The following is a 12,432-nucleotide window of genomic DNA, read 5'->3' on the forward strand; positions in this document are numbered from 1 at the left end:
CCTAGGAACGCCCCCACCTCCTGGAGACGCCTCCGAGCTTTGGTCACCAGCCGAGTAACCAACCACTGCTCCTCAGCAGAACCCACTCCCCACTGATGCCACAGACAGCGTGTGGAGGGGGCGTGTCTAAAGGCTCAGAGGTTCTTAAAGAGACAGAGGCCTATTTCAAGACATTCACTACAGCCATTTTGAGAGAGACATTTTATACAAGGCAGTTATTCTAATTTACTGCATTTACAGACCGACAGAAGGTTTGTCATCATTGTAGTGAGATATAGACTGGTGCTATGGGACTGACAAAAGTAGGGATGCACCGATACCGATACCAGTATCGGGTATCAGGCCGATACCACAGGCTTGTACTCATACTCATTCATGAGGTCCCGATACCAGAAACCGATACCATTTGACGTGCGGTGAGCGCGGCTCCGAGGCGCAGCTACGAGGCGCAGCTCTCAGCTGAGGAGAGAAGAAGCAACAAACTGTAGAATAGTTTAGTGTAAACACAATAATCCACATAGAGCTGACTTTATCACAGACTGCGCCTCTAAACCAGAGTCTGAGCTGGATTTAACCAGAGCTTAATGTTGTTAGAGCTGCAGCGTCTGCAGTGTTTACAACATACAGGCTAACGATGCTAACTCGCTGCAGCGTCTGCAGTGTTTACAACATACAGGCTAACGATGCTAACTCGCTGCTGCGTCTGCAGTGTTTACAACATACAGGCTAACGATGCTAACTCGCTGCAGCGTCTGCAGTGTTTACAACATACAGGCTAACGATGCTAACTCGCTGCAGCGTCTGCAGTGTTTACAACATACAGGCTAACGATGCTAACTCGCTGCTGCGTCTGCAGTGTTTACAACATACAGGCTAACGATGCTAACTCGCTGCAGCGTCTGCAGTGTTTACAACATACAGGCTAACGATGCTAACTCGCTGCAGCGTCTGCAGTGTTTACAACATACAGGCTAACGATGCTAACTCGCTGCTGCGTCTGCAGTGTTTACAACATACAGGCTAACGATGCTAACTCGCTGCAGCGTCTGCAGTGTTTACAACATACAGGCTAACGATGCTAACTCGCTGCAGCGTCTGCAGTGTTTACAACATACAGGCTAACGATGCTAACTCGCTGCAGCGTCTGCAGTGTTTACAACATACAGGCTAACGATGCTAACTCGCTGCAGCGTCTGCAGTGTTTACAACATACAGGCTAACGATGCTAACTCGCGGCTAGCACAGTTTCAGCCATTCTGACGCAGTTTTAAGCCCAGGGGTTTATTCATCTGAAAAACTAACCCAGCGACTAAAAAGTCCTCAGAAAATCCAGATTAAAGACATACAGCATGTTTATATTGAGGGAAAATGAGCTGCAGCAGAACAATGAAAACGCTGTAGCTTCTCGCTAAGTTACTACAAACACACGAGAAAATCTACAGGAGCTGAAGTAAAGACGAAAAGAGACCATTTAAGGAACATCTCAATACTATTGTTAAATAAAAACACATAAATGAATAAAGCTCAGGCATTGGGAGCTTTAGGACATGGGCTTTTCTGTCTATGATGGACAGAGACATAAAAACTAAAAATGATATTGAATGAAAATAAAATAAATAAATAAATGGCATCAGCACAATTCTAATATAACTGCTCTTAAATGTGTCGCCGACTTTACTTAAGGAAATGTACATGAGTAAATTTGCTAATTACAAACCAATCTGCTGTGGAAAAAGGTAAGAATGTTGAAGAAAATGCCTTGTACTCGTATCGGTATTCGGTATCGGCGAGTACTTAGATCAAAGTACTCGTACTCGTATCAGTTTTAGAAAATGTGGTATCGGTGCATCCCTAGAAAAAAGCAGAACACCCCCTCTTTAAAGCAGAACACCCCCTCTGTAACCAGGACTGACCGGTCGGTAACTGGGTGAAGAACTGGGTTAATGTGTGGAGTCGGCGCTGACCTCGCTCCAGACCGAGGCGTATCTTTGCGCCTTCGCTGCCCGCGGCGCCGCACGCTCCCACGCCGCCTTCACTGAGCGTCAGGAAACTGAGTCGACCACGTTCAAACACTAGCCTGGCTAACACCAGACTAAACTCACAGCTAGCCCGTTTCCACCAGGCTGGTGCCGGTGCTGGGTCTGGGCCAGTTCCAGTTTCAGAACCGGTTCTTTCATTTTCCACTGAGAAAGCGCTGGCTCTTGGTTCCAAAATCTGGTGCCGGTCGGGAACCAGTTAAAAGCTGGACCAAGAAACGAGCACCAGTGATGTCAGCGGCTGGGGGCGTGGCTCTCTCCTCCAACAAACATCAGTATTAGTAAGTTTGTGCTTAGAACTTCCTGGAGAAACAGTCTCTGTGGAGGAAACTGTTGTTTTGCTCTATGCTCTTTAGCTAAAACAAGAGTTAGAAAGAAGAAATCAAAATGTTAAAGGAACAGGCCACCGTTTTTACACACTGAGATATGTTCTTACCTAACCTTAGTGGAGTTAATATATCCCCGTCTGGTCTTTGTCCGTGCGCTCACACATACGCAGCCTCTCCCACATGTCACATAGCTCCAAAAAAGCTCACGATAGAAGCTACCAAGCTCTTCCACGTGTTCCCTATTTAAATAAAGTTACGTCAAGTGTTTTCATGTGAAGTATATTTACACAGAAATGTAACATGTGGATTTTATAAGCAGATAAAAAGGGGGACTATATTGTGAGGCGTAATGATACAGGAGCAGTAACTCCTAAAGACTTCCCCGCTCACTTCCGTCAGTAGAAGCTGCGTGACTTGTAGAGCAGCAGAGAACAGTTGAAGAAGCCTGGATAACTTGTGAACGATGCCTTTTACGTGCATCGTGCCGGGCTGTGATAACAAGCAGAAAGTATATAGTGTAGTAATGTTTCACAGATTTACAACGACACAGGACTCAGGAGCTCCACCATGAGGCAGGAATGTGCAGCACTTTCCCAAAATATATTTTCTGCTTGTTGTAAAAGGCTCTGTACAAGTCACGCAGCTTCTACTGACGGAAGTGAGCGGGGAAGTCTTTAGGAGTTACTGCGCCTGTATCATTACGCCTCACAATATAGTCCCCCTTTTTATCTGCTTATAAAATCCACATGCTACATTTCTGTGTAAATATACTTGGCATGAAAACACTTCACGTAACTTTATTTAAATAGGGAACACGTGGAAGAGCTTGGTAGCTTCTATCGTGAGCTTTTTTGGAGCTATGTGACATGTGGGAGAGGCTGCGTATGTGTGAGCGCACGGACAAAGACCAGACGGGGATATATTAACTCCACTAAGGCTAGGTAAGAACATATCTCAGTATGTAAAAACGGTGGCCTGTTCCTTTAACGGCTGCTGTGACTGAAACATAAACTTATTTTTCTGTATTTTATAACCAGAAGTGGCTGTAGTGAGATGTTACTATCCATGTTTGATGTTGACTTCCCAAAGCGTTGCTATGACAATAGGCACAGCTCTCATTTTGGTGGGAAACCAAGTCAGGATGGAACCAACCCGGCACCAGAACCAGCCCAGAACCAGCCCAGAACCAGGTCAGAACCAGCCCAGAACCAGCCCAGAACCAGCCCTGAACCAGCTCTGAACCAGCTCTGAACCAGCTCTGAACCAGCCCAGAACCAGCTCTGAACCAGCTCTGAACCAGCTCTGAACCAGCTCTGAACCAGCCCAGAACCAGCCCTGAACCAGCTCTGAACCAGCTCTGAACCAGCTCTGAACCAGCTCTGAACCAGCCCAGAACCAGCCCTGAACCAGCTCTGAACCAGCCCTGAACCAGCTCTGAACCAGCTCTGAACCAGCTCTGAACCAGCCCAGAACCAGCCCAGAACCAGGTCAGAACCAGCCCAGAACCAGCCCAGAACCAGCCCTGAACCAGCTCTGAACCAGCTCTGAACCAGCTCTGAACCAGCTCTGAACCAGCTCTGAACCAGCTCTGAACCAGCCCAGAACCAGCTCTGAACCAGCCCAGAACCAGCCCTGAACCAGCCCAGAACCAGCTCTGAACCAGCCCAGAACCAGCTCTGAACCAGCCCAGAACCAGCTCTGAACCAGCTCTGAACCAGCTCTGAACCAGCTCTGAACCAGCTCTGAACCAGCCCAGAACCAGCCCAGAACCAGCACCTTGGTGGAAAAGCCCCAATAGATGTTTAGTCTGGGGTGCCCATGTTCTGGGGTCACCATGTTCTGGGGTCACCATGTTCTGGGGTCACCATGTTCTGGGGTCACCATGTTCTGGGGTCACCATGTTCTGGGGTCACCATGTTCTGGGATCACCATGTTCTGGGATCACCATGTTCTGGGGTCACCATGTTCTGGGGTCACCGTGTTCTGGGGTCACCATGTTCTGGGGTCACCATGTTCTGGGGTCACCATGTTCTGGGGTCACCATGTTCTGGGGTCACCATGTTCTGGGGTCACCATGTTCTGGGGTCACCATGTTCTGGTAGGAGAGGTGTGGTTTAGGATGGTCCAGAGTCGTTTATTGTGCTGAATGTCTCTCACGCGTCTGACGAACCCGCTGTAAACGTTCAGCTGAACTCTTTAGAACTCGGCCTAAAGCGTCGCGTCTGCCGCCGCCATGTTGGATCCGTAAATAAACCACAAGCTTCCGTTTATGGAGGAGCTCGTCATCGTCTCGCCGTCCTTCCTCACTCCTGATTGGTTCCCAAATCCATGCGAACATTTGGGCCTCGGTCCTGGTTTATCACAGATGGACCTGGTTTATCACAGATGGACCTGGTTTATCACAGATGGTCCTGGTTGATCACAGATGGACCTGGTTTATCACAGATGGTCCTGGTTGATCACAGATGGACCTGGTTTATCAGATGGTCCTGGTTTATCAGATGGTCCTGGTTTATCACAGATGGACCTGGTTTATCACAGATGGTCCTGGTTTATCACAGATGGTCCTGGTTGATCACAGATGGTCCTGGTTTATCACAGATGGTCCTGGTTTATCACAGATGGTCCTGGTTTATCAGATGGACCTGGTTTATCACAGATGGTCCTGGTTTATCACAGATGGACCTGGTTTATCAGATGGACCTGGTTTATCACAGATGGACCTGGTTTATCAGATGGTCCTGGTTTATCAGATGGTCCTGGTTTATCACAGATGGACCTGGTTTATCACAGATGGACCTGGTTTATCAGATGGTCCTGGTTTATCAGATGGACCTGGTTTATCACAGATGGACCTGGTTTATCAGATGGTCCTGGTTTATCACAGATGGTCCTGGTTTATCACAGATGGTCCTGGTTTATCACAGATGGTCCTGGTTTATCAGATGGTCCTGGTTTATCACAGATGGACCTGGTTTATCAGATGGTCCTGGTTTATCAGATGGTCCTGGTTTATCACAGATGGACCTGGTTTATCAGATGGACCTGGTTTATCACAGATGGACCTGGTTTATCAGATGGTCCTGGTTTATCACAGATGGTCCTGGTTTATCAGATGGTCCTGGTTTATCACAGATGGTCCTGGTTTATCACAGATGGTCCTGGTTTATCAGATGGTCCTGGTTTATCACAGATGGACCTGGTTTATCAGATGGTCCTGGTTTATCAGATGGTCCTGGTTTATCACAGATGGTCCTGGTTTATCACAGATGGACCTGGTTTATCAGATGGTCCTGGTTTATCAGATGGACCTGGTTTATCACAGATGGTCCTGGTTTATCACAGATGGACCTGGTTTATCAGATGGTCCTGGTTTATCACAGATGGTCCTGGTTTATCACAGATGGACCTGGTTTATCACAGATGGTCCTGGTTCATCACAGATGGTCCTGGTTTATCACAGATGGACCTGGTTTATCAGATGGTCCTGGTTTATCACAGATGGTCCTGGTTTATCAGATGGACCTGGTTTATCACAGATGGACCTGGTTTATCAGATGGTCCTGGTTTATCACAGATGGTCCTGGTTTATCAGATGGTCCTGGTTTATCACAGATGGTCCTGGTTTATCAGATGGTCCTGGTTTATCACAGATGGACCTGGTTTATCAGATGGTCCTGGTTTATCAGATGGTCCTGGTTTATCACAGATGGTCCTGGTTTATCAGATGGTCCTGGTTTATCACAGATGGACCTGGTTTATCACAGATGGACCTGGTTTATCAGATGGACCTGGTTTATCACAGATGGACCTGGTTTATCAGATGGTCCTGGTTTATCAGATGGACCTGGTTTATCAGATGGTCCTGGTTTATCACAGATGGACCTGGTTTATCACAGATGGACCTGGTTTATCAGATGGACCTGGTTTATCAGATGGTCCTGGTTTATCACAGATGGACCTGGTTTATCACAGATGGTCCTGGTTTATCAGATGGACCTGGTTTATCAGATGGTCCTGGTTTATCAGATGGACCTGGTTTATCAGATGGACCTGGTTTATCAGATGGTCCTGGTTTATCAGATGGACCTGGTTTATCAGATGGTCCTGGTTTATCAGATGGTCCTGGTTTATCACAGATGGACCTGGTTTATCAGATGGACCTGGTTTATCACAGATGGTCCTGGTTTATCAGATGGTCCTGGTTTATCAGATGGACCTGGTTTATCAGATGGTCCTGGTTTATCAGATGGACCTGGTTTATCAGATGGTCCTGGTTTATCACAGATGGACCTGGTTTATCAGATGGACCTGGTTTATCACAGATGGTCCTGGTTTATCAGATGGTCCTGGTTTATCACAGATGGACCTGGTTTATCACAGATGGTCCTGGTTTATCAGATGGACCTGGTTTATCAGATGGTCCTGGTTTATCACAGATGGACCTGGTTTATCAGATGGTCCTGGTTTATCACAGATGGTCCTGGTTTATCACAGATGGACCTGGTTTATCACAGATGGACCTGGTTTATCACAGATGGACCTGGTTTATCACAGATGGACCTGGTTTATCAGATGGACCTGGTTTATCAGATGGTCCTGGTTTATCACAGATGGTCCTGGTTTATCAGATGGTCCTGGTTTATCACAGATGGTCCTGGTTTATCAGATGGTCCTGGTTTATCACAGATGGTCCTGGTTTATCAGATGGTCCTGGTTTATCACAGATGGACCTGGTTTATCAGATGGTCCTGGTTTATCACAGATGGTCCTGGTTTATCACAGATGGTCCTGGTTTATCACAGATGGACCTGGTTTATCACAGATGGACCTGGTTTATCACAGATGGACCTGGTTTATCAGATGGACCTGGTTTATCACAGATGGTCCTGGTTTATCAGATGGTCCTGGTTTATCACAGATGGTCCTGGTTTATCACAGATGGACCTGGTTTATCAGATGGTCCTGGTTTATCACAGATGGTCCTGGTTTATCAGATGGACCTGGTTTATCACAGATGGTCCTGGTTCATCACAGATGGTCCTGGTTTATCACAGATGGACCTGGTTTATCAGATGGTCCTGGTTTATCACAGATGGTCCTGGTTTATCAGATGGACCTGGTTTATCACAGATGGACCTGGTTTATCAGATGGTCCTGGTTTATCACAGATGGTCCTGGTTTATCAGATGGACCTGGTTTATCACAGATGGTCCTGGTTTATCAGATGGACCTGGTTTATCACAGATGGTCCTGGTTCATCACAGATGGTCCTGGTTTATCACAGATGGACCTGGTTTATCAGATGGTCCTGGTTTATCACAGATGGTCCTGGTTTATCAGATGGACCTGGTTTATCACAGATGGACCTGGTTTATCAGATGGTCCTGGTTTATCACAGATGGTCCTGGTTTATCAGATGGACCTGGTTTATCACAGATGGTCCTGGTTCATCACAGATGGTCCTGGTTTATCACAGATGGACCTGGTTTATCAGATGGTCCTGGTTTATCACAGATGGTCCTGGTTTATCAGATGGACCTGGTTTATCACAGATGGTCCTGGTTCATCACAGATGGTCCTGGTTTATCACAGATGGACCTGGTTTATCAGATGGTCCTGGTTTATCACAGATGGTCCTGGTTTATCACAGATGGTCCTGGTTTATCAGATGGTCCTGGTTTATCAGATGGTCCTGGTTTATCACAGATGGTCCTGGTTTATCAGATGGACCTGGTTTATCACAGATGGACCTGGTTTATCAGATGGTCCTGGTTTATCACAGATGGTCCTGGTTTATCACAGATGGTCCTGGTTTATCAGATGGTCCTGGTTTATCAGATGGTCCTGGTTTATCACAGATGGTCCTGGTTTATCACAGATGGTCCTGGTTTATCACAGATGGTCCTGGTTTATCAGATGGTCCTGGTTTATCAGATGGACCTGGTTTATCAGATGGTCCTGGTTTATCAGATGGACCTGGTTTATCACAGATGGTCCTGGTTTATCAGATGGACCTGGTTTATCACAGATGGACCTGGTTTATCAGATGGTCCTGGTTTATCACAGATGGTCCTGGTTTATCACAGATGGTCCTGGTTTATCAGATGGTCCTGGTTTATCAGATGGTCCTGGTTTATCACAGATGGTCCTGGTTTATCACAGATGGTCCTGGTTTATCAGATGGTCCTGGTTTATCAGATGGACCTGGTTTATCAGATGGTCCTGGTTTATCACAGATGGTCCTGGTTTATCACAGATGGACCTGGTTTATCACAGATGGACCTGGTTTATCAGATGGTCCTGGTTTATCACAGATGGACCTGGTTTATCACAGATGGTCCTGGTTTATCACAGATGGTCCTGGTTTATCAGATGGACCTGGTTTATCACAGATGGACCTGGTTTATCAGATGGTCCTGGTTTATCACAGATGGTCCTGGTTTATCAGATGGTCCTGGTTTATCACAGATGGTCCTGGTTTATCAGATGGTCCTGGTTTATCACAGATGGTCCTGGTTTATCACAGATGGTCCTGGTTTATCACAGATGGTCCTGGTTTATCACAGATGGTCCTGGTTTATCACAGATGGTCCTGGTTTATCACAGATGGTCCTGGTTTATCACAGATGGTCCTGGTTTATCACAGATGGACCTGGTTTATCAGATGGACCTGGTTTATCACAGATGGTCCTGGTTTATCACAGATGGACCTGGTTTATCACAGATGGTCCTGGTTTATCACAGATGGACCTGGTTTATCACAGATGGTCCTGGTTTATCAGATGGTCCTGGTTTGGTCCTGGTTTATCAGATGGTCCTGGTTTGGTCCTGGTTTATCAGATGGTCCTGGTTTATCAGATGGTCCTGGTTTATCAGATGGTCCTGGTTTATCAGATGGTCCTGGTTTATCAGATGGTCCTGGTTTATCAGATGGTCCTGGTTTATCACAGATGGTCCTGGTTTATCAGATGGTCCAGGTTTATCAGATGGTCCTGGTTTATCAGATGGTCCTGGTTTATCAGATGGTCCTGGTTTATCACAGATGGTCCTGGTTTATCAGATGGTCCTGGTTTATCAGATGGTCCTGGTTTATCAGATGGTCCTGGTTTATCAGATGGTCCTGGTTTATCAGATGGTCCTGGTTTATCAGATGGTCCTGGTTTATTCCTCCTCATCACCGTGAGGAGCTTCGATTGTAAAGTGGTTCTATTCTTAGTCCAGCATTATTAGTCCAGGTCATGTCCGGCTCTTTGCTCCTCAGATGTTTAATGATTATTCTTATCTCCACATGAGGCTCAGAAACATCAGCCCTGACTCTGCAACAGGATCCACCGTCACCGCAGGAAACCGGTGAGGCTGAGTCTGTCCAAGAGATCGGATATCGGACGAGATCGGCCTTTTTATCGGCCGATCTCTCCGGAGCCGAAAGTGATCAGACTTCCTGTTTTGTTTTGCTCTGGAAAAGGCGAGTCTGTCAGGGAGATTTACTAAAATCACGATTAGATTTAAGCAGAAGCTCCGTTGATTTGAATGGGATTTCCCATCGTTCTCCCGGTCATTACTTCCTGATAAAGCACGTCTGAGTTGGTGTTTTCATATCACTCCACACGAACCAGAGTTAATGTCGTCGACTAAAATATTTAGTCTTAATTTTAGTCAAAGTGATATTTTTGTGACTAAAATTGGACTAAAACTAAATGAAAAGTTTCTCATGAGACTAAAACTGTGACTAAAATGTCCAGATATTTGAGTCGACTAAAATCAGACTAAATAAAAATGAAAAGGAGAGACTAAAATCATCCAAACTTGTATTGAGCGTCTGAAAGAGCCTCAGATCATGTTTAAAGGATCAGCTCTGAGCTTTGTTCATGTGGAGCAGAAACATGAAGCAGAGGAACAACATTAAATATGATTAGAATCAATATTATCAATGCAAAGTCCACTAGATTCGACTTAAATTTAGTCGACTAAATCTCGACTAAATAGTGAAAAGACTAAAACTAAAATAAAATATGTTGTTCAAATTAACACTGGCACGTACGTAGCAGCGACACTATCTGTCCCGTCACTGAGAGAGAAGTCGGGGAATCGTGAGTCTGACTTTCAACTTACCCAGAGATTCACCACCTCCTCCAACTGCGCCTTCAGCTAAGTAGCTAGGCTAGCTGCTAGCTTAGCTGCTTCTAGCCTAGCCAAACGCTGCCGAGCAACGCGCAAACTTTTGGGAACTATTTGTCACGGAAGTCATTAAATAAACCTTTGACCTTCATAAAAGTGTAGAAGTTTATGTTGTGTGTGTTCAGTTTGAAACGGCCGAATAATAAACGGGATATTATACGAACCGGACCCGATGTCGGTGCTGATGTTCCCGATAACGACCAGCGTTCGTACATTATCCCCGACCACCAGGGCTGACGATATGGACAAAGTTTCATATCTCGATGCCAGAGATCTCGGTATCGATACTTTATGTCTTTCAGCCCAAGTTTCTCAGACCCAGTGGTGGGAAGCTGCTGATGTAGCCACAGCTGCCCCGGGACAGACTGAGTCACAAAGGAAGATAAAGGACAGAGTGAATCAGGGCTGAACCACACGGCGGCGCCACATCCCCCTGTTTACTAAAGCTGAACGTTCCATCAGAACAAACTCAACATCAGGAAACTTCTTCACTCAGAACACGGAGGAACAAAAAAGGAAAAAGAAAAGTGATGACGACGCAAGCGCCCTTTAGACGGCGGAGCTTTGAGATTTGGGTAAAGCTGAACTGGGTTCAGAGGTTGAACAGCTGCTGTTTGTGTGTTTAGTTTCCTCCACAGCTCTGAGGAGGTAAAGTCCAGCTCCGGTGTCGTCAGGTCAGAGTTTATCAGGCTTTTCTGACTGAACGTTCTGGAACCTGTGACGGGACGATAACGGCTGCAGGGTGAAATTTACCTTTACCTTTACCTATACTTATACCTGTAACTATTATACCTATAACTTTACCTTTACCTTTACCTATAACTATTATAACTATAACTTTACCTTTACCTATACCTATACCTATAACTATAACTATAACTATACCTATACCTATAACTATAACTATAACTATAACTATACCTATAACTATACCTATACCTATAACTATACCTATAACTATACCTATACCTATAACTATACCTATAACTATACCTATACCTATAACTATACCTATACCTATAACTATACCTATACCTATAACTATACCTATAACTATAACTATAACTATAACTATACCTATAACTATACCTATAACTATACCTATAACTATACCTATAACTATACCTATACCTATAACTATACCTATAACTATACCTATACCTATAACTATACCTATACCTATAACTATAACTATAACTATACCTATACCTATAACTATACCTATACCTATAACTATACCTATAACTATACCTATACCTATAACTATACCTATAACTATAACTATAACTATAACTATACCTATAACTATACCTATACCTATACCTATACCTATAACTATAACTATAACTATAACTATACCTATAACTATACCTATACCTATAACTATACCTATAACTATAACTATAACTATACCTATACCTATAACTATACCTATACCTATAACTATACCTATACCTATACCTATAACTATACCTATAACTATAACTATAACTATAACTATAACTATAACTATAACTATACCTATAACTATACCTATACCTATAACTATACCTATAACTATAACTATAACTATACCTATACCTATAACTATACCTATACCTATAACTATACCTATACCTATACCTATAACTATACCTATAACTATACCTATAACTATACCTATACCTATAACTATACCTATAACTATAACTATAACTATACCTATACCTATAACTATACCTATACCTATAACTATACCTATACCTATAACTATACCTATACCTATAACTATACCTATAACTATAACTATAACTATAACTATACCTATAACTATACCTATAACTATAACTATAACTATAACTATACCTATAACTATACCTATAACTATACCTATACCTATACCTATA

The 12,432-nt window shown here is 44.2% G+C and overlaps 1 protein-coding gene across 1 annotated transcript in view; it reads right to left on the reverse strand.

Moving 5' to 3' along the window:
- Positions 1-12,432, reverse strand: part of LOC306970928 (TLC domain-containing protein 3A-like) — a 46,220-nt gene that overhangs the window by 31,400 nt on the left and 2,388 nt on the right. The window lies entirely within an intron of this gene.

This window comes from Gobius niger (assembly GCF_951799975.1).
Source record: "Gobius niger genome assembly, chromosome: 11".
In the NCBI taxonomy this organism is placed as follows: domain Eukaryota; kingdom Metazoa; phylum Chordata; class Actinopteri; order Gobiiformes; family Gobiidae; genus Gobius; species Gobius niger.